Here is a 24,732-nt window from a genome sequence, read left to right on the forward strand (position 1 = left end):
CAGGATCAGCCACGCAACACATGCAAACACAGATGGCGTGCGTTCATATGCGTTGTGGTCCGAAAGCACGGGCATCCGCGTTTGCTGATGTGGACAGGGACTGAGTACATATGGATAAATGCGAAACAATAATCTACAGAACCAATAAAAACTAATACCACACAAATAATTAAATGTTTCCATGTTTTTATTTAACACACCATGTAAACATTCACAGTGCAGGTGGAAAAGGTATGTGTGTATCAAAAAACGGACTGGCACTAGATCATTGGTTGACCACTGAGGGAACGGTGTGACCACTGTGCCTCCAGAATTTAAGATCCAATGTAACAGCAACAAGAGAAAAGCTTCCGGGCACCAGTGGATAGCAGAAAAACACCTTTTATATTCCATCCTCAGTACAAAGATTAAAATTGGATGTTATAGCCTAACAGTCTGTTTCGCAAAAGTCTAGCTCTGCTTCCTCAGAGGCAAGAAAAATTACATCTTTACACATCAAAAAAGAACTTAAAATAGGCTTACCACTCCAGATGTCACTCCCCCCAGCCGAATGAGCGTGAGAATGCCATCCCGAGCCGCCGACATAAGGAAGCCCCGCCCCTTCCGGGCACGTCATAGGGGATTCCGTATCCAAAGCCGGAAACTACGCGGATTGCGTAGTTGAAAGCCGAGGTATCAGGGAGGAGTGGCCAGGCGGGCGTCCTGTAGTCAGGGCAACTCGCCAAAGAGAATTACATCCTAGAATGTCCCTCCTCCCAGCCGAGCAGATGTCAAAAGGCACGGCCCCTTAAGGCATATCAATGGGGATCCTATCTTGCAAAAAAATAGCATAGCCGCAGTATCAGGGGGGAGTGTCTTGACGGGCGTCTGGTTGTCCAGGCAACCCGTCCTGGTGTGTCAGCCTAACAAGAGAAGAAAAAGCCCTGATACCGCGGCTTACAACTACGCAATCCGCGTAGTTTCCGGCTTTGGATACGGAATCCCCTATGACGTGCCCGGAAGGGGCGGGGCTTCCTTATGGCGGCGGCTCGGGATGGTGTTCTCACGCTCATTCGGCTGGGGGGAGTGACCTCTGGAGTGGTAAGCCTATTTTAAGTGCTTTTTTGATGTGTAAAGATGTAATTTTTCTTGCCTCTGAGGAAGCAGAGCTAGACTTTGCGAAACAGACTGTTAGGCTATAACATCCAATTTTAATCTTTGTACTGAGGATGAAATAAAGGTGTTTTTCTGCTATCCACTGGTGCCCGGAAGCTTTTCTCTTGTTGCTGTTGGAAAAGGTATGTGAACTCTTGGATTTAATAACTGATTGAACCTTCTTTGGCAGCAATAACTTCAACCAAACATTTCCTGCGTTGCAGATCAGACGTGCACAACGGTCAGCGGTTTTTGACCATTCCTCTTTACAGAACTTTTTCAGTTCAGCCATATTCTTGGGATTTCTGGTGCAAATCGCTTTCTTGAGGTCATGCCACAGCATCTCAATCGAGTTGAGGTCAGGACTCTGATTGGGCCACTCCAGAATGCCTATTTTCTTCTGTTTAAGCCATTCTTTTGTTGATTTACTTCTATGCTTTGGGTCGTCCTGTAGCAACACCCATCTTCAGCTGGTGGACAAATGGCCTTAAGTTCTCCTGCAAAATGTCTTGATAAACTTGGGAATTCTTTTTTCCTTCGATAATTGCAATCTGTCCAGGCCCTGATGCAGCAAAGCAGCTCCAAACCATGATGCCCCCACCACCATACTTCACAGTTGGCATGAAGTTTTAATGTTGGTGTGTTGTGCCTCTTTTTCTCCACACAGTGTTTTGTGTTTCTTCAAACAATAACTAACAATTATTCCCTCTTGTGAAGGGACTAAATTAAAACTTAACTTTTAATAGTTGTTAAATAAAAAAAAGTCTCAGGTAGCAGCCAAGAAAATTTTAGAATCTCCATATATAATTAACTAGGGGTGCATAGTAAGTGTTTGAGGAGATATCATCATCTCACCCCTTAGTGCATCATAGTAATAATCAATTACACTGATCCCCCACCATAACAAAACCCAACATGTTTCACTTCCAGGCGGAGGCTTTTAGTGCAAAGGTGCTAGAGTACAATATACATTATATCATAAAAAGAGAGAGTCAAATAGCGTGTCCGCTTATGACAACAGCCTGACTTTCCCTTGAAAAAGCCTCCGCCTGGAAGTGAAACATGTTGGGTTTTGTTATGGTGGGGGATCAGTGTAATTGATTATTACTATGATGAGCTAAGGGGTGAGATGAGATGAGATCTCCTCAAACACTTACTATGCACCCCTGGTTCATTATATATGGAGATTCTATATCTTTCTTGGCAGCTACCTGAGACTTTTTTATTTTAACAACTAATAAAAGTTAAGTTTTAATAATCCTAGTCCCTGCACAAGAGGGAATAATTGTTAGTTACCGTATTTATAACCAGGTTTTGTGAGTGTTGTTTCTTCCAAACAACTCAACTTTGGTTTCATCCACATAATATTTTGCCAGTACTGCTGTGTGCTCATCCAGGTGCTCTTTTGGAAACATTAATCGTGCAGCAATGTTTTTTGGGACAGCAGTGGCTTTCTCTGTGGTATCCTCCCATGAACTCCATTCTTGTTTCGTTTCTTATGTATCATAGATTCACTAACAGGGATGTTTGCATATGCCAGAGACTTTAGCTGGCACTCTAGGATTCTTCTTCACCTAACTGAGCATTGTGCACTGTGCTCCTGCAGTCTTTTTTATAGGATGGACACTTCTAAAAAGAGTAGCAGCAGTGCTGAACGTACTCAATTTATAGACAAGAGCCCATATGCAATTAACTTTTTCTCCTGAGTTATCTCCAATGAGATAATTTTCATATTTTATATGCATTTTACAAATGAAAAAGTACCTAAAAGTTGGTGAAAAAGTACTATCAATTATTTTGAGTATTTTCTTGCTTGCTGGTGGTATAAAAGGCATTTTATTGACAAGTTTGAAAATATCACCTAGGAGAAAAGTCATAAGAAATAGTGAATTGCATATGGGCCCATTTGTCTTACCATGGACTGCTGAACAGCAAGGCTTTTGGAGATACTTTTATAGCTCTTTCCAGCTTTATGCAAGTCAACAATTCTTAATCGTGGGTCTTCTGAGAGCTCTTTTGTGTGAGGCATCATTCACATCAGGCAATGCTTCTTGGGAAAAGCAAACCCAAAACTGGTGTGTGTTTTTTATAGGGCAGGGCAGCTGTAACAAACACCTCCAATCTCATCTCATTGATTGGACTCTCAACACCTCCAATCTCATCTCATTGATTGGGCTCCAGCTGGTTAACACCTTACTCCAATTAGCTCTTGGAGATGTCATTAGAATAGTTGTTTACATACCTTTTCCACCTGCACTGTGAATGTTTACATGGTGTGTTCAATAAACATGGAAACATTTAATTAATTGTGTGGTATTAGTTTAAGCAGACTGTTATTGTCTATTGTTGTGACTTAGATGAAGATCAGAACACATTTTATGACTAATTTGTGCAGAAATCCATATAATTCCAAAGGGTACATGTGACTACATTGACTAGACAGCTCACTAGTTTTCTCCCATTGGAATTCCTAATCTTGTTCTTGGTTTAACTTGTTTACACGCATAAAATTACGCATTATAGCCTATTCCAAGGGAAAAATATTGGAAATCACTCCTAAAGTTGTTTCTTGAATTAGGATAAACTTATGTATATTTGAGAGTTTACATTGTACTGATGTATGGAAAGGTCCCATTAAACTCTACTGTTTCGATTATATGTTTATGTAAAATTTTTACTAATACAGATATGTCATTACTGTAAATGTTATGACTGTTATAATTTGAAAAATTCCAATAAAAAATACTGAAACTGGAATTCCTAAGGGATTGATATGGCTCTATGGGATAGGGCTTGGACCAGTACAACAGAGCAACCAAGCAGCTTGTGGTGGCCCAAAACTAGTATAGGGGACTAAAAGAGACCGAGGGATTTTCAGAGTCATATCAATCCCTGCCATGTACTGAGGACCAAAAGTCTGAAACAGGCTGTCTATGTGTGGGGTTGATGTGGCTCTGTAAAATTTAAAGCTATATGCATGCTATACACCATCAGTTCTGGATGCTAGCCTGGCTACAGGGGCATAAACAGATAATTTGCATATTCAGTAGCGGTGCATTGTAGGTAAAACAGATGTTCACTTAAGGCTGAATTATCACAAGTACCTTCTGTTTTAAGAAGGCAAATCACACCAAGCATTGCTTTTTAGTAGGAGGGCTTTTTGGTCTCTTTTAGTGCCCTATACTTTCCTAGTGGTTTTAGTCACCCCGAGCTGCTTGGTTACTCTGTTAACCCTGTTTGAAAATCTTCAGGCTGGTTTCTAACCCAACCATTGAATTGAAACGTTCCTTCCCAGGTTTGACAGGTTTTATTTCCTGACTACAAAAACTAAATGCCTTTTCTTGATCCTCCTTCTTCATCATTGTTCAGCTACTGCTGACAAGTCTGTGCTTCTCTAACCTCTCATCTCTAGTGGTCACTTATGGCACCTGTCATGGGCAGATAATGCAGGCTCACTCGAGGCATGGAATCTAAGTGGACACCTTATGCAAGTGGCCTTATGCAATTCACAAACTTGCCAGCAATAAGCACTGGAGAGTTCTAAAATTAGGCAACGGGGCCATCGTCTAATTTAATTCAATTTAGCATTCCTCCCCAGGCAGTAAAGAACTCGCTTGAGCAATATAATTGCCCAGAAAATTATTCTGCCCTATTCAATTCAAAATATTATCATTCCCTGCTCAGGGCAGGAGAAAAGTGTCTATCGCCTATGTCCCATGGGCTTCTCACCCGTCCAGACACTTGTCGCTGGTCTGCTGCCCGCTGGGAGAAACTGCCACACGCTGCTCCTTCTTCTGCCAGCACTTTCAGGGAGAGCTGCCACAGCATCTCTGAGGATTTTCATTGGTCAGTTGCAGTGTTCCCCAACCCTGTCCTCAGGGCCCACCAACAGTGCATGTTTTGTAGAAATCCACATAGGTAGTTAATCAGCTCTGCTGAGACACTAATTACCTCACCTGTACATGTTTGTGGTTTCCTGCAAAACATGTACTGTTGTTGGGCCTTGAGGACAGAGTTGGGGAACTCTGGTTTAGAAGACCAATGAAAATCCTCCTCAGGAAGGATTCTTATTAGTTTAGGTTAGGATTCGGTAATCTGGCCCACCACGGGCTAAATTCAATTGGTTTAGGATAAAATTAAGCTGAAAAGGAATGTTTTTAAGGCCTTGGATACATGAGGTGAAATAAAAAACCGGCAGCTTTACTTACCTGGGGCTTCCTCCAGCCCCTAGAAGTCTTTGTGTCCCTCACCACAGCTCCAATGTCACCCAGTCTTATGGTGTCCCCTCTGTAGCTTCTGCTCATGCACGGGTGTGCACTGCTTGTGCTTCCGTGGCTGGGAGCGTTCTGTGCAGGCACAATGCTGCACCTGTGCAGAATGCTCCCTGGCCATGGGAGCGCAATCTCTAATGGTGCATGCATAGAGGGGACACCAGAAGACAATACCAGTTGCTTGTTTGTCGTGCTGATCCTCTGCTTCTAATAGTTTTAGCCACAGATCCTGAACAAGCATGCATGTTTCTGACACAAATCTGACTGAATTAGCTGCATGCTTGTTTCAGGTGTGTGATTCAGACACTACTGCAGCCAAAGAGATCAGCAGGACTGCCAGGCAAGAGATATTGTTTAAAAGGAAATAAAAATGGCAGCCTCCATATACCTCTCGCTTTAGATTGTTTTTCAGAGATTCGAGAAACATCCTGTATCTCATTGATCATTGCTAGTGAGAAGGTAACATTACAGACCAGCATAATAGGCTCATAAAAGGATCATTGGCACATTGCTGCTGCGCAGGAGTGGCTCATCATTGCGCCTGCACAACAGTGCGCCCGCGCTTGTACACGTAAGGGAGCACGGCCGTGAAGAAGAAGACAGTCTGAATCATCCAGAGGCTTCTCTCTATTGAGGGATCTAACTTTAGCATGTCTTCATTCCATACGTTTACTTTAATCATTTCACCTTCAAGGGTTTTATCCCTTAAAACCAGAGCAATGTTCACCGTTCAGCGCTGTGTCCATTCATCTGCCAATAACTTTAACAGTACTTATCACACTGAAATGATCTATACATTGGTTTTTTTGCCACCAATTAGGCTTTCTTCGGGTGGTTCTTTTTGCTAAGAATGATTTTATTCTAAATACATTTTAATGGGAACATTAAGGAAAAAAAGAAAAAAAAAATCATTATTTCTCAGGTTTCAGACATTATAGTTTAAAAAAAAAAAAAATATATATATATATATATATATATTGTTTTAAAACAATACATGCTACCATAATTAAAACCCACACATTTTATTTGCCCATCTCTCCGATTATTGCAACGTTTAACCACTTCACCACTGAGGGGTTTTACCCCTTGAACACCAGAGCAATTTTCACCTTTCAGCGCTCCTTCCATTCATTCGTCTATAACTTTATCATTACTTATCACAATTAAATGAACTAGATCTTGTTTTTTCCGCCACCAATTAGACTTTCTTTAGGTGGGACATTATGCCGAGAATTATTTTATTCTAAATGTGTTTTAATGGGAAAATAGGAAAAATGTGGGAAAAAATTCATTATTTTTCAGTTTTCGGCCATTATAGTTTTTAAATAATGCATGCTACTGTAATTAAAACCCATGAAATGTATTTGCCCATTTGTCCCGCTTATAAAACCATTTAAATTATGTCCCTATCACAATGTTTGGCGTCAATATTTTATTTGGAAATAAAGGTGCATTTTTTTCAGTTTTGCGTCCATCCCTAATTACAAGCCCATAGTTTATAAAGTAACAGTGTTGTACCCTCCTGACATAAATATTTAAAAAGTTCAGTCCCTAAGGTAACTATTTATGTATTTTTTTTAATTGTAAATTTTTTATTTTTTTTTTAATTACAAAAAAAAAAAATTGGGAGTTTGGGAGGTAATGAGTTAATTTTTTGTGTATAATTAATCTATTTGTATGGGAAAAATGCTTTAGGGTGTAGTTTTACTATTTGGCCACAAGATGGCAACAGTAACTTTTTGTTTAATGCGACCTTCCGGACGCTTGGAGGAAGTACTAGGAGGCTGGTAACGGGTTTTTTTTCACAATGATCGCGCTGCTTAGCGGAGAAGCAGCGGATCATTGCGGGGCTTAGATCAACTAACGGGAATGGATTTTCCCGTTCATTGATCTCCGGGCGAGCGGCCGGCGGCGTGTTTACCCGCGGGAATGCGTGCTAGAGCGAGCGGGAGCGCGGGCAGCGGCGGGAGCGTGGAAAGTACGGATTTCTTCGTCCCTGGTGGTGAAGGGATGGAAAAAGAGACGGAGAAATTCGTACGGGCGGGGGTAAAGTGGTTAAAATATTTCCCTAGTCCAATGTATGGCGCCAATATTTTATTTGGAATAAAGGTGCATTTTTTTCAGTTTTGCATCCATCACTAATTACAAGCCCATAATTTAAAAAGTAACAGTAATATACCCTCTCTTGACAAACATATTAAAAAAAGTTCAGCCCCTATTTATGTATTTTTTTTTTTAATTATATATATTTTTTTCTTTTTCACAAAAGTTTTATTTGTGTAACTTTTGGGGAGTGTGGGAAGTAAGGGGTTAATTTTAAATGTAACTATAGGTCTTTTTTTTTTTTTAAGTGTGTAGGTGTAATTTTACTGTCTGGCTACAAGATACCCTCACACATAACGTTCCTGTGCTTACAGGAAGTAATGCGTGGACATGTAAGTATTGTTTTTTGTGAATGACGCAGGCATCTAATTGATCATTCACTCTAACGATCGGCACCGAGTACGAGCACAGGAGCGAGCCCAGGCGCGAGTGGGAGTGCACGGTAGCAAGGGATGTAGTACCTACGTCCCTGTAAGGTGAAGAGGGATTCTGCAGGACATAGCTACTCATCCCGGGGGAAGCAGGGGGAGGGGGGAAGCAAGTGGTTAAACTTAAAGCTAGAGGAATAGGGAGGCTGCCATAAACAAAGCCAGTTGTCTGGCAGTCATGCTGAGCTTTTGTCTTTAGTTATTTCTGAGTCACACACCTGTGACATGCATGAAGCTAGTGGAGTCAGACCAGAGTCAAATGCATCTGATCTGCATGCCCATTCTGGGCCAGTAACTTAAAGGACCACTATCGCAACAAATTGTAAAACTTACAATACTTGTTACATTTGGTGAAAAAAGGGCCTTTAGTGCTACTAGTAGTTAACAGTCTGCCGTGTGCCCAAAAACCTAACTGATTATGTATATAGGTTATGATATTAACCATGACAAGCGAGAGAATAGAATTTGGGGTGTTTGAGAGCTGAGGCCTATGTAATTTGACTTTTTTTGTGCCAATGTGAAAAAAAATGTAAATTTTTTTTTACAATTTTCAAAGCTATAGTACAATTTTAGCAAAACCGCATAAGTACAAATGTTAAAAAAATATGTATATTTGAGTAGGCCTGGGTCTCTAGTTTTCAGAATGGTGACATGTATGGCTTTTCTTGACTGTTCAGACACTCCATGGGCTTTCCTAAGAAAGAATGACTGTATTACATTTGGTGCAAAAAATGGCCTTGAAAAATCAATTGTTGCTGCTCATAGTTAACAGTGCATTGTGTGGCCAAAAAGCTATCTGATTGTGTACATAGGGTATCATTTTAACCGTGCCAAGCGAGAGAATAAAATTTGCGCAGTTTGAGAGCTAAGGCCTAAGTCATTCGGAATTATCGGAATTTTTTTGTGTGCCAAAGTGAAGAAAACTGTAAAAAAAATACCATTTTCAAAGTTGTGGTACAATTTTAGCAAAACTGCAGAAGTACAAATGTTACAAAATATCTATATTGAGTAGTTCTGGGTCTCTAGTTTTCAGAGTGGTGACATTTATGGCTTTTCTTGACTGTTCAGACGCTCCATGGGCTTTTCTCAGAAAGAATGACTGTATTTCTTTTGGTGCAAAAAATGGCCTTGAAAAATCAATTAGTGCTGCTCATGGTTAACAGTGTAGAGCATGGCCAAAAGCTATCTATATATATATAGTACAGACCAAAAGTTTGGACACACCTTCTCATTCAAAGAATCTTCTTTATTTTCATGACTATGAACATTGTAGATTCACACTGAAGGCATCCAAACTATGCATTACCACATGTGGAAGTATAGTACATATCCAAAAATTGTGAAGCAACTGAAAATATGTCATATTCTGGGTTCTTCAAAGTAGCCACCTTTTGCTTTGATTACTGCTTTGCACACTCTTGGCATTCTTTTGATAAGCTTCAAGAGGTAGTCACCTGAAATGGTTTTCACTTCAAAGGTGTGCCCTGTCAGGTTTAATAAGTGGGATTTCTTGCCTTATAAATGGGTTTGGGACCATCAGTTGCGTTGTGGAGAAGTCAGGTGGATACACAGCTGATAGTTCTACTGAATAGACTGTTAGAATTTGTATTATGGCAAGAAAAAAGCAGCTAAGCAAAGAAAAACGAGTGGCCAACATTACTTTAAAGGATACCACAGCTGAGAAACAAGTTTGCTGCAGTGTGTGGGGGGTTAAAAGTACATACCATTAGCCGGTCCTGCCCCCCTCCATCTGCCGCCATTAGTCTCATATAGGTCCCGGTGTCCTGCGAGTTGATTGACCCCCCACCCGGACATACTGCGCCCTGTGTGCGCAGTATGTCTTCCCCTCTTCACTTCTGGCTGGCGCATAGTGAGCGGCTCAGAAGCATGCTGACTCCTCCGTCTAGTCTGGGCTGCATGTGCGCTCCATTACACCAAGTGTCACATGCTAATCACATCCTTTAAGAAATGAAGGTCAGTCAGTCCAACAAATTGGGAACACTTTGAAAGTGTCCCCAAGTGCAGTCTCAAAAACTATCAAACACTACAAAGAAGCTGGCTCACATGCGGACCGCCCCAGGAAAGGAAGACCAAGAGTCACTTCTGCTGCAGAGGATAAGTTCATCCGAGTCACCAGCCTCAGAAATCACAGGATAACAGCAGCTCAGATTAGCGACCAGGTCAATGCCACACAGAGTTCTAGCAGCAGACACATCTCTAGAACAACTTTTAAGAGGAGACAATGTGAATAAGGCCTTCATGGTAGAATATCTGCTAGGAAACCACTGCTAAGGACAGGCAACAAGCAGAAGAGACTTGTTTGGGCTAAAGAACACAAGGGATGGACATTAGACCAGTGGAAATCTGTGCTTTGGACTGATGAGTCCAAATTTGAGATTTTTGGTTCCAACCACCGTGTGATTGTGCGACGCAGAAAAGGTGAACGGATGGTCTCTACATGGCTGGTTCCCACCGTGAAGCATGGAGGAGCCAGTGTGATGGTGTGGGGGTGCTTTGCTGGTGACACTGTTGGGGATTTATTCAAAATTGAAGGCATACTTAACCAGCCTGGCTACCACAGCACCTTGCAGCGGCATGCTATTCTATGCGGTTTGCGTTTAGTTGGACCATCATTATTTTTTAGCAGGACAATGACCCCAAACACACCTCCAGGCTGTGTAAGGGCTAAGGAAGGAGACTGATGGGGTGCTGCGCCAGATGACCTGGCCTCCACCGTCACCAGACCTGAACCCAATTGAGATGGTTTGGGGTGAGCTGGGCCACAGAGTGAAGGCAAAAGGGCCAACAAGTGCTAAGCATCTCTGGGAACTCCTTCAAGACTGTTGGAAGACCATTTCAGGTGACTACCTCTTGAAGCTCATCAAGAGAATGCCAAGAGTGTGCAAAGCAGTAATCAAAGCAAAAGGTGGCTACTTTGAAGAACCTAGAATATGACATATTTTCAGTTGTTTCACACTTTTGGTTATGTACTATACTTCCACATGTGTTAATTCATAGTTTGGATGCCTTCAGTGTGAATCTACAATGTTCATAGTTATGAAAATAAAGAAAACTCTTTGAATGAGGTGTGTCCAAACTTTTGGTCTGTACTGTATATTTATATAATTTTAATTGTGAAAAGTAAGAGAATATAATTTGGGATGTTTGAGGTCTGAGGCTATGACATTTGAATTTCTTTTAGCTGCAAACTGAATGAGAAGCAATAAAATTGTTATTTTCATATACTTTGCACCAAAATAAAACACTTGTAAAAAAAAAAAAACTAAAAGTGACAGAATTGAAAAAGATAATACATAAATAGTTACTTTAAATATGTATGCCATGAGGTGTATTACTCTTATTTTTGCTAATAAGGCCTTGTAATCATTGGTAGTGTGCAATGAGAAAACAAAATCCACAACAGAAAAAAATACACCTTTATTTCCAAATAATATATTGTCACCATACTTCGTACTAGGGTCATAATTCAAACCAAGACAAATAGGCAGGTAAAATGTGTGGGTTTTATGTACGGTAGCGTTGTTTATTTTAAAACTATAAGGGTATGGAATTGGAGAAATTGTGTATTTTTTCATTGTTCCCTTGTTTTTCCCTTTAAAACGCATAGAAAGTAAAGTAATTACTAAAACCCCAAAAAGCCTAGTTTGTGGTGAAAAAACAAGGCATAGATCATTTTGTTGTGATAAGTCTTGAAAAAGTTATTGGCAAATGAAAGGGAAGAGCGTTGACAGATGAAAATTGCTCTCATCTGTTAGGGGAAAAAACCCTTGGGGGTGAAGTGGTTAAATCTTACATGCAGCTGAATGGTAGCTTTTGGTAACATCACGCATGTGACACGCTGTGGCGTTACCCATCTCATGTTGCATCTGAGTATGGCAATCGCCTGTCCACCATCTGTGCCAACCACTAGAAAATGCCTAGATGGTGAACAGAAGCAGCTGACAGGTGGTGAATTCATCCTCTTCACCCACCCATGGGAAAGAGGCTGAAAAAAGCCACTTAATGCATGCAGTGAAATGTTTAACATACAATGCCAATTTCTACTTGCACCAGCCACACTGGCATTGTTATGGCAGCTGATTCAGTTAAAAAGGCCAGTGCAAAAATGAGGTGTGACAGTTTATAGACATGGGCAGTTTTTTTCTCACTTTTTTCATTGACTCAGGCCCTATGTGTCATTTAGGAGGTATTTTTTACCTGTAGATAGCAACAATATAATTATGCAATCACCACTGAGTCATAGATGCAATAAAGAAGCATGGTGGTAGTATTGACTTTTCCTCTGCACCTACAACTTCTAAATGAGTTATCACCTCCCACCCTGATACATATTTCAGCCAGGAAATTGATGCTTTTCACATCAAGACAACAGGAAGTGATCATCTATAACCAACAACTTTGAGGAACTGACTCTGATAACCACTGGGGTAGGGTGTGTACTGAAAAACAAAATTCCAATAACAAGATGGAGTGCTGAGTCACTGTCAGGTGCTGTAGGTTGTTATATAAGAAATGAAATCCTGATATCTTTAATTCTGAAACTAAGGTATATAAAATATTACTGCTATATCAGAAATACTTCTTAAAGGGAATTTGAAGCGAGTAAAATTATTTAAAATAAACACATGATATATCTGCAAATGAATATTACATACTAACCTCACCGTCACTTCTTCTCAGCTCACCATTTTCTTCTTACAGTGATCCCTTCCAGTTCTGACAATATTTTGCCAGAACTGAAATACACCAGTTGCTGTCAGTTATATATCGGCAGCTGTCAGTTACAACTGAATATGCAAGGTAAAGTCCATGTTTCCCTATGGCTCAAGTGGCTGATATTACAGTTTAACAGTGTGCTGACCAGAAAGCTGTTATGGGGTAATGGCCATTTTTAAAATGGAGGATGGAGAATTCCATTGATCACAGTGGACAAATGGGCCACAGGAGAGGAGAAAGAGGTTGAGGAGTAGACTACACAGGAGGTAAGTATGACCTGTGTATGGTTATTTTGACTTTTTATTTTCAGTTCAGGTTCTCTTTAATCAAACCTTACAATGATAGCTCAAAATGGAAACTTAAAGAAAATGCACTATAGCTTTTTAAGTAGTATATTGAAGTGTGCTTAAAACAATGCAATGTACATGCATTTTTAATGGTTTTTAAGAAACGTAAACTCAAATATGTGTAGTAAAATCTGTTACACTGTGCTAGTCAAAATCAAATCAAGATAGATAAGGCAATCTGATCTGCCCCTATGTATTAAGGGAATGGAGTTCAGTTATTGATAGAACACTTTATCTTATTTTCTGTGATTCTTTTTCAAGTCAGTTCCCTATGACTATCGTACAGCTGTTGTTTTTCCCTTATTCAATAAATTAAGAAAAATCGGAACCAGGAAGCTATTGACCTGTAAGCTTTACATCAATTGTGTGTAAACTGCTTGCATGTATCCTGTGGGATGCTATACAACAGTGCTGTCCAACTTCGCGGGCATGGAGGGCCGATTTTTTTCCAGGCCACATGGTGGAGGCCCCCCCCGGGGAAAAAAAAACTAGCAGCAGTTTCCCCACAAAATGCACTCAGATTGGCTGCAGATGTCCCCACAAAATGCACTCAGATTGGCTGCAGATGTTCCCCCAAAATGCACTCAGATCGGCTGCAGATGTCTCCACAAAATGCACTCAGATCGGCTGCAGATGTCCCCACAAAATGCTGTCAGATTGGCTGCAGATGTCCCCACAAAATGTACTCAGATTGGCTGCAGATGTCCCCACAAAATGCACTCAGATTGGCTGCAGATGTCCCCACAAAATGCACTCAGATTGGCTGCAGATGTACCCACAAACCCCACTCAGATTGGCTGCAGATGTCCCCACAAAATGCACTCAGATCGGCTGCAGATGTCCCCACAAAATGCTGTCAGATTGGCTGCAGATGTCCCCACAAAATGCACTCAGATTGGCTGCAGATGTACCCACAAAACCCACTCAGATTGGCTGCAGATGTCCCCACAAAATGCACTCAGATCGGCTGCAGATGTCCCCACAAAATGCTGTCAGATTGGCTGCAGATGTCCCCACAAAATGCACTCAGATCGGCTGCAGATGTCCCCACAAAATGCACTCAGATCGGCTGCAGATGTCCCCACAAAATGCTGTCAGATTGGCTATTTCCAGCCCCCCTCTGCTCCCCTCCCCTTGTTCCCCCTTTGCTGCTGCCGCCTCTCCTCTCAGTTTGGACCGGGCAGGAGATAAGAAGGAACCAGCCACACCGGCACACGGCAGCCGGGCAGCGAATTTAAATGCAGGAAGTGACATCATCGGTCACGTCCAGCATTTAAAGTCCCCCGTGCGCCGGTTCCTTCCTATCTCCTGCCCGCCGCCGATCTGAGAGGTGAGGCAGCGGCAGCAAGGGGGAACGAGGGGAGGGGAGCGGAGGGGGGCTATAAATATTACATTATAGCCGAGGAATGGGGGAAACTGTTTTAAAAAAAAAAGTCCCCTCAGCTCTGGGGACTCGGGGGCTAACACTGCTACAGCAGGGGGGGCCGCAGCAGAAGGCCTAGCGGGCCAGATGCGGCCCGCGGGCCGCCAGTTGGACAGCACTGCTATACAACATTAGGTATCACAAAATAATCTCATTTCAGTTCATCAGCATGAGTTTACTAAAGACAGCTCTTGTTTCACCAACTTGCTTAGCTTTTATGGAATGATGACTGCAAATTTAGCTCTTGGGAAACCAACAGATGTAGTTTACTTGGACTTTGAAATAGCTTTTGACTGTTTCCCACAACAGAAGCTGAGGATTGAAGTACTAGGAGAAAATGTGTATGTGGATAGAGAACTGGATAAGGGACAAGAGGTAAAGAATAGTGGGTAAAATGATCATATATCAAAATGGGAAACTCTTAGTAGTGGAGTCTTACAAGAGTCAGTACTAGGTCCAATCCTTTTTAATGTATTAATTTACTGTATGTTCTGGTAGACAGACTTAAAGGGGTTCTGTGTAGGGTAAAAAGTAAAACAAGCTAACACTTACCTGGGGCTTCTATCAGCCCCCTGCAGCGGTAATGTCCCGCGCCTTTCCTTGTACTGCGCCTGCGCAGTAAGCTCTGATGACGCGTGCTGAAGCGAGAGCTCAGCCGCGCAGCCGCAGTGTAATAACTTGCGTGATTACACGGGGACCGGCGGCGGGGAACGATGCATCAGGAAAGGACGATGCGGGACATTGCCGCTGCAGGGGGCTGATAGAAGCCCCAGGTAAGTGTCAGCTTGTTTTACTTTTTAACCTACACAGAACTCCTTTAAATAGTAATGTTTCCATCTTCACAGTAATGTTGCCATCTTCAAATGATGCACAATTATAAACACTAAGCAGTATAGTGACATTTTACAACTGGCTCTCAACAGCTTGGCCATATGGGCAGGCAGATGACAGATGGAATTTAAAATTGATAAATGTAAGGTCATGCACCTTGGTTATGCCAGTATTAGAGCACCATGTTGAATTATTGACTTACAACCGAGAACATCAGACTTGGAGAAGGATCTGGGAATACAAATAAAATTCTGGAAGGTATAAAAAAGGAAATAAAGTCACAAGATGATAGTATATTACTCCCTCTGTATAAATCACTTGTGAGGCCACATTTGGAGTATGGGATACAGTTTTGGGCACCACACTATAGAAAGGACACTGACGTCCAGGAACAGATACAAAGATGGGCAACTAAATTCATATTTGCAACTAATGTATGTTATGAAGAATTAAAGCACTTCAGCTTTGAAACTACCGTGGTGTGCTAACCTTATTGTGGAATTTCGCTATTCAGAAAAGGGCTCTTTACTGAAAGAGTGGTTAAGATGTGTAATATATTGCTACAGGAAGTAGCTATAGCAAATTCTATATTTGCATTTAAAGTGGGCTTGGATGTTTCCCTTGCATTGGAGGACACCTACAGCTAAAATTACTAGGTATTTCTATCAGCGTGGATCCAGGGATTTTAATCTGACTACCATCTGAAGGAAATGTTTCCCCTTTTAAGGCTAATTGGCCTAGGCTCTTTTACACTTGGGGCAGTTCATCACATTGCATTGCAAAAAAAAAAATGCATCCTGTTGCAGAAGTAGTGATGGCCCTATGTGGTGTAAATGTGGTGCAGCGAGTCCCATCGTGGCACTGCAAGAGTTGCATTTGCATTTCAATGGAAAGTATGCCTCACTCATTTGGTTGGTGCGGTGCAATCGTTTTATTTTTTCCTGGAAGAACTTGATGGACGTAAATCTTTTTTCAACCTGTGTAGTAAGAATATATGTTGACCTCCTGTTTGCATATTTTATTTTGAAGCTGTCCCCACTGCTTTCACAGTTATAAGTTGGCTGTCTACAACCATGATTATACCTCTGTTGAAATGCTGATAAAATCTACAAACATTGAGTACGGAGTATGGGTAGCTGATAATTATCTTTATATAGTGAATAGCGGTAGTGATGAGATTTAACTTTACAACAGAAGCAGTATTAGTAATACAAGTACATTGCTAGATCAATTAAAGCCCCAGTTTAAATTAATTCAACTACAATCATTATGTAATATAATACCCGGTACTCTAAATCAATCTTTTCAATTTCTGTTTTCAAATTTTTAAGACTAATGTTAGTGCTAGAAAGGTGCATGCAGCAGGGTCCTGCAATATTATATGGCAGATAGTTTAGGCATCATGGGATCTGTTGTGTTTACACCAGACACAGAATTTTCCTTGTTGGCCGAAAATATACATTTTAGTCTCATCTGACCAAAACGCCTTCCTCCATACCTTTGGGGAGTTGCCCAGATGCCTTTTGGCAAACTCTTAAGTGCTTTCATATTTTTAACGCTAAGTAATGTTTTTTTCTGGCCACTCTTCCATAAAGCTCAGCTTTATAGTGGTCCTATGGACAGAGTCTCCAGTCTCTGGTGTGGAACTCTGCAATTCCTGTACTGTCTCTGTGCTGCCTCTCTGTTTAACGCCCTCTTTGCCCGGTCTGTGAGTTTTGGTGGGCAGCCCGCTCTTGGCAGGTTTTTTGTGGTATTATATTTTTTCCATTTGAAGATGATGGATTTGATGGTGCTCTGAGGCATATTCAAAGCTTTGCATATCTTTTTTACAACCCAACCGTGACTTGTACTTCTTAACAACTTTATCCCTTACTTGTTTGGAGAGCTCCTTGGTGTTTATGGTGTGATGTCTCTTGTGTGTTTATACTGACAGATCATGTGACACTTAGTTTGCACACAGATGGACTTCATTTAATTAATTATTTGACTTTTGAAGGTAACTGGTTGCACCAGGACTTTTGAGGGGCTTCCTGGCAAAGAGTGTGAATACATATGCACATGCCAATTTATTAGTTTAGTATTATTTTTTATTTTTTTTTCATATTTACTTTTCTTATTTCACTTCACCAACTTAAGACTATTTTCTGCAGATCCATCACATAAACATTAAAATTACAGGTTGAATTGTAACAAAAGAGGTACAAAGCCAATGGGGGCGAATACTTTTGCAAGGCACTGTATTTTAACCGATCTCCCAATGATACGAGTGACAAGACAATATACTCTGTACAGCGCTGTGGAAAATGTCGGCGCTACATAAATACTAAATAACAATAATAATAATGTATAGGCTGGAACCCTACAAACTATTGGTCTCCATTGTTTTTGAGTCTTGGTTTGCTGTGTTAAAGTGTACAATATAAACAATACAGGGGGTATATTCACTAAGCTTTACAGTGCATATAAAGTTTAGTGAGAGATATGTAGTATGTAATAATGTGAGTTATGCTATTTGTGTAATGTCCATTAACCTTTACGTGCGCAGTGAGCACACTGCAAAGTTTAGTGAATATACCCCAAGGTAGAATTGATTAGACATTTTTGTGACTCAACCCTAGTTCAATCACTGACTAGTCCTAGAAGCAATATGTAGATAAAGTAATAGGACAATGAAATGTCTACAAAATGGGGACAAAACTCATCTTGAAATACAGTATAATACAATGTAAAAATGTACTTCTGGAACTAATGGATTGTTGTTATAGAATATTTTCGATAGAGGTGCAAAAGGTAATGTATAATAAATGTAAACAAATGTAAAGTGCTATTATTGAAGGACAGATTTACGAGGCATATAGAATATACGTTGTACATGGATGCCTTGCAGCAGCACATGTAAAGCTTTCAAACTGCTCTAGCAAGTGATGGATTTTCACTGAAAAGTTCTGTAAATATCTGCTAATATTACGTTCAGCCTATCTCTTGCTGCATGTTCACCTGATAAAGACTATAAGCCATACACTATTCAACTGTTTGCCATTAGACTACAAATTATGATTTCTTCTGGGAGCAGTCATAGAGAAGCATATGATTGATTTGTCTTGATTGATATGATTGATCTTGTCTTTTCTTGTCTTGTAAAAAAAAGGCATAGCTTTACATTAGCAAGTGCTTTTCAAATCACTGGCACTTAGAAAAGCGCTTGCAGCACGAACCAGCCCTGAGGCTTATTTTACACTGCAAATCGCAAATCCAATTTTCTCTTTGTGATTCCAACTTACAATTTTTACTGGATGCTAGCAACACTAGAAGAAAAACACTGAAAAAAAGGAGCAAAATTGCATCAAAATCGGAATCGCATGTTGTGTTAAAGAGCCCTAGGCTGATCACAATAAGTCTATGCAGGAAGCAAATGTGAAACATAATCACACCACTGCGATTAGCCAATCAGAAAAGTACATATTAGTCATCGAATAAACAGATCAACAGCTTCTCTATGAATTTTCCCTGCCTTCAGTATCCTCCTAGGACAATTAAACATGTCTAAATAGGAACCAATCAGTGAGCATTGATTTCAGTTCAAGTTTAAATAAATTCAATGGAGAGCAGTCAGTTTGTAGTGCTTCTTCTGTTCAATGCAGAACAAAGCCACTCTTTCCTGCCAATTTGAATAACATTTTCCAATGTGCCTTTTAACATCTTTTCCAATTCATTTCATTTGTGTTTTCATCAAATACTACTAATTCAATTATAGGAACAACACAGTAATTTGCTAGCTTTGAGTACAACAAACAGAATATAGCAAATATGCATCAATTTGATTGGCAAGTGAGTAGCACTAAGTTTTATAAAAAAAAAAAAAAAGAAGGAGCTGTTGCTCATAGCAACCACTCAGATTTTTTAAATTAAAGTGATGAGCTTTTTTTTTTTTTCTTTCTTCGTTTTCTCCTTATAGAAACTTTTCTGTTTCACGGTTATTTACAGCCTGTACATTTCCACTGTGTAATTTCTAAATGTATTGTATGATATACTGTTAAGCTTTCACTTTGTATTCCTATTTTATTCAGTGCATTCCTTAATTCGATTTTAAGAGTACAAACTTGTCTCTTTCTGACTAAATAAAAATGAATAGTGCACACTTAATTTGGAGTAATACAAACTGATTTTTACTTGTTGTTTTTCCTCAGTAATTGAGTGTGAAGAAGACCTAGCTACACCCTCAAACATTTTTCGATACAGACAGCTAATTTAAACCAATTAATTCATAATATTCATAATTACATTGCTCACATTATCATACTTATAAAATAAACACCTGGCATCAGTTATTAATGATTAATTCAAAATGACAGAAGAAAAACTGTAAATATATTCTAATAATGTATAATGTTTTCAGCTCATAAAAAAAAATGATTCCTCCCTTCATCACATCTTACAATCAAAGGATCTGACACCTTTCGGGACACTTATACGAACGCATCAGACACAAGGAGCGAAGCAAACCAGTCTTTCAAGTCTGATCAAATAACTATGCTACTTACATAATATTTTATATTCAATACAACAAAAATAGGTGTATTATTACTTTACAGCCCCGAGACTATATTTCTGCAATATAAACCAAAAACAAATTTATAGACAGATCATTGATCATCATTTTTAAGCAAATCAAACAAAAATTACCAGGCTTTGCTTTACTATGGAAAAATATCCCACACTGCTCATGATATCATTATTCTGATCACTAAATCCACATCAACATATCTACAAACGGTACAGTAAACATACTAATACTACCAGTATGATTAATATAACTTTAGTATTGGTCGCAAATAATCAACGTTGCTAAAGAACAATATCAGGGCAAAGTCAAAGTTCAACTGAAAAAATAACGCAGTAGATGTTCTCCGATTTTAAATGAAACATGAGTCATTTAAACATCTTGTCTGGAATTTCCACCATCGTTATATATGAAAACTAAAATTTTTGTTTCCGTTATTTTTGACTGGAAGCTTAAAACAAAATGTATGCACACTTATCTATGATATGGCATTAACCCAGAGCAGTATGTAATCTACTGTACAGGATATCACTCATTTTACTGAAATTATTACAGGATTAAGTCATGCTTTTGTAGTCTGTGGTTTCTAATGTGATGTGGAACTATATCTCACAGAATGCCAGTAATCTTGAAGCTTGTAGTTTCACAGCCAACTGAGAAACAAGAGTTGTTTAGCTGTACGTTAACTAAGCTATGAATTATGCACTGTTTACCACAAAGAGGCAACCACAACCACTGCAGTATCATTTACATGGGTCACTACCTTACTAACAGACAATCTTCTGAAATTCTCCTCTGTGCTGTCCCTTTTCAGTCAGTTTAAAGTTAAAGCGGTATATTTGGTTATTTACAGATTATTTTTTTATGTGACAACCCAAAACAATATACACATATACATTAGTATAATTTTAGACAGATATTCCAGCACCACCACATTTTTTTTAAGCAGACATAAAAAGAAGGTTCTGCAATAAAATATATCAGACAGCTCTCTTTCAAAAAGGTCTGTTTATAATGATGGTAAGATTCACCTAGCCATACATCCAGTGTTGGAAAAATGTTTTGAGTGTCATAAACAAAAAAAAAAACTCAGCCCCAATTCACCAAAGATGTGTTGTTACTTTCTCATATAACATCTTTTCCATTCACCAGCCTTTACTGGTACTCTTTTTAAACACCAGAAAATGTGGTCAAATCTGCCAGTATATCTTTAAAATGAACTTCTAAACTTTTGATTTTTTTTAATATACATAACAATAACATTATACAAAACCAGTGCTAGGCTGAAACTGCTATCATAGGAATGAACTGTAACTACAGTAGTATTTTCAGGCGTGCATAAAGGAACCTAAGTGTACTCTTGCAGAGTAATATCAATACAAAATCATAAATTGCCATTTCAACATCAAACAAAAGATAGCACATACAAACACAAAGCAGTACACCCGTATAAATCACCAGTTTTGATTGCAGATTATGCATTTAGATTTTTATTTTTATGCATTTGTTAAAGTTTGTTAAATAATATGTCTAAAATTAAATTACCTGCAAAGTGTAGACATTTTCTATGTAAAGAAATTACCAAAGATTGACATTTTCTTTAAAGACATTGTGCATTTTAAGTAAAATATTGCTATTATATAACGATTTTGAAGGTTTTCCTGGCTCATACAAAACTGCACGTTTTGTGCTAGTTATAGTAATATTAGTAGTTTCACAGCAAACGTAGAGCAAGGGGTTGTTTATTTCTGAACTGAACAAGCTGTAAATTATGCATCCTGTATCACAGCAAGCAACTGCAAACACTGTGGTATCATTTACTGGGGTTACTAACTGACTAACAAAGCATGGAGTGTCCTGAAAGAGCTGGGTTTTTTGTTGTTTTTGTTTTTGGGGGGCTAAACAGAGGGTGAAAAAATAAGTAGGAAATAATGTAGGCTACTTTGTTTCAAATCACATCAAACAAATGTAAGATTGCAAAACTAACCTAATAAGAAAGCATTACAAAGACTTCTATATACGTTCACAGTAGGGGGAAAAAAAGATCAGTAGAAAACAAATGATCATTTTAAATGTATTGATACCTACCAAATTGACCAGTATGTGTATATACGTACACACACGCGCACACACATTACTTAGATAATTAGATTTACCTATATAATTTCATGTATGTATTCTATTTTGAGGGGGATTTTACAGAACAAAATTCTAGTAGTAAAAACCGAAATTCTATTTAAGATATAGGCATAGATTTTACAGAAATGCTCATAGTTCAAAATTTTCATAAATGCAGAAAATGTAAGGCTGTCTGTAAAAATATAAACATCTGTGAAGATGTATTTTCTGTATACTGGTGCATCAGCCACCAACCATATTTAAGTCACATGATCCAAACATGTAATCAGTGACAGCATAATGAATAAGGTGGACTTTTACATATGTTGCACAGCTCTACATTGTGATACTATTTTTTTTTAATAGGCTGCGGTTATTTATAAAGGACCCACACTTTCTAAATGCCTAGACATTCATAAGCAATGTGCAAGAATGCTGGGTAAAAACAAGACTGTTCATAAAGATTGTGTAAAAAAAATATAATGTTGATAAAGTGAAGAGACAGCAGCTAAGGAAAGGTGCCTTGCAATGTGTTATATATTTTATTCATCATGTTACATGTATCACTATAATTACCAATTCTGTATTTTGTACCAATGTCTACGTATATTTGGTGTACATTAGTGTCTGTATTATTACAGGTGAAACTCGAAAACTTAGGATACTGTGTAAAACTCCATTTATTTCAGTAATTCAACTTAACAGGTGAAACTAATATATGAAATAGAAACCCTTTGCAGGTGTTTTGGATTAATTAGCTGATTAGAGTCTGACCCTTTGAGCCTAGAATGTTGATCATTTTTACAATATTCTAATGGTCTGAGATTTTGGGGTTCCCATAAGCTGTAAGCCATAATCATCAAAATTGTAACAAAGAAAAGGCTTGAAATATTTTGCTCTGCATGTAAGGAGTCTATTTCATATATGAGTTTTAACTCTTACGTTGAATTATTGAGTTTAATTAACTTTTGCACAGTACTGTAATTTTTCAAGTTTCATCTGTATGTACCCCTTGTTTTGTTTTTTTTACTTTGTACAGAGCCAAGGTATATGTTGCTGCTTTATAAATCAATAATAATAAAAGGGCAACAGAGTTCCTACAGTAATGTTACAGTGGCTGCAGTGGGCCATTCTAGTGAAGTGTCAGATGCACAGGGAAGCAGTACTCTCTGTGGTGAAGTGACAGTGGAACAGTGCAGCAAGACTCTGCAGTGATGTGACAGAAGCACAGACTTGCAGGTTCCACAAGGATGCAGTGTATAGACAATGGCACATGGCAGAAGAGCTCCCTGCAGTGATGTGACAGTGGGGGCTGCATAGTCTCCATTGAAGTGACACTATACTACAGAGTGAACTGTAGTGAAACACATAGGATAGCAGCAAGTCTTCACAGTCAAGTAAGGTGTCAGATGCAATAGTGTTATCCTGTGAAATGAAAGCAATATAGGGTTGGAGTTTACAATAAAGTGACATTGGCACAACAATGAGGCAGGACTCCCTGTAGTAGCCAGAGGCAGAGTGAAGTGACAGTGGCACAACAATGCAGCAGGACTCCCTGTAGTAGCCAGAGGCAGAGTGAAGTGACAGTGGCACAGACAGTGCAACATGACTCCCTGTAGTGAACAGTGGCAGAGTGAAGTGACAGTGGCACAGGCTGTGCAGCAGGACTCCCTGTAGTGAACAGTGGCAGAGTGAAGTGACAGTGGCACAGACTGTGCAGCAGGACTCCCTGTAGTGAACAGTGGCAGAGTGAAGTGACAGTGGCACATACTGTGCAGCAGGACTTCCTGTAGTGAACAGTGGCAGAGTGAAGTGACAGTGTCACAGACAGTGCAGCAGGACTCCCTGTAGTGAACAGTGGCAGAGTGAAGTGACAGTGGCACAGACTGTGCAGCAGGTCTCCCTGTAGTGAACAGTGGCAGAGTGAAGTGACAGTGGCACAGACAGTGCAGCAGGACTCCTTGCAGTAGCCAGAGTGAAGTGAAAGTGGCACAGACAGTGCAGCAGGAATCCCTGTAGTGAACAGTGGCAGATTGAAGCGACAGTGGCACAACAGTGCATCAGGACTCCCTGCAGTGAACAGTGGCAGAGTAAAGTGACAGTGGCACAGACAGTGCAGCAGGGCACCCTGCAGTGGCAGAGTGAAGTGACAGTGGAACAATAGTGCAGCAGGGCTCCCTGCAGTGGCAGAGTGCAGTGACAGTGGCACAGACTGTGCAGTAGGACTCCCTGCAGTGGCAGAGTGCAGTGACAGTGGTATACTAGTGCAGCAGGACTCCCTACAGTGAACAGTGGCAAAGTGAAGTGACAGTGGCACAGACTGCACAGTAGGACTCCCTGCAGTGGCAGAGTGCAGTGACAGTGGCACAATAGTGCTGCAGGACTCCCTGCAGTGAACAGTGACAGAGTGCAGTGACAGTGGTACAGGCTGTGCAGTAGACTCCCTGCAGTGGCAGAGTGCAGTGGCACAGGGTCAGTGAAGGGACAGCAGCATTGGGTTGCAGACCCTCTTGTGAACGGTACAGCAGCATGAGGCAGCCGGGTCTTCGCAGTAATGACAGTGACACAAGGCACTTGCAGTGGACTTCCAGTAGCTCAGGGCGGCAGGGACCATGTAGAGAAGTACGGCAAGTTAGAAATGCATAACTTCAACATAACGTCTCTGACAAGTAGATGTACTGTACACGCTGACCGTTGTGTTGTGTGACTCACAGAACTGGCCGGGCCGTGACAGTGACTGTGGCTCTGATCTCATACAGGGGCCAGCGAAGGACACCGG

This window comes from Hyperolius riggenbachi, chromosome 4 (genome assembly GCF_040937935.1).
Source record: "Hyperolius riggenbachi isolate aHypRig1 chromosome 4, aHypRig1.pri, whole genome shotgun sequence".
Taxonomy (NCBI): domain Eukaryota; kingdom Metazoa; phylum Chordata; class Amphibia; order Anura; family Hyperoliidae; genus Hyperolius; species Hyperolius riggenbachi.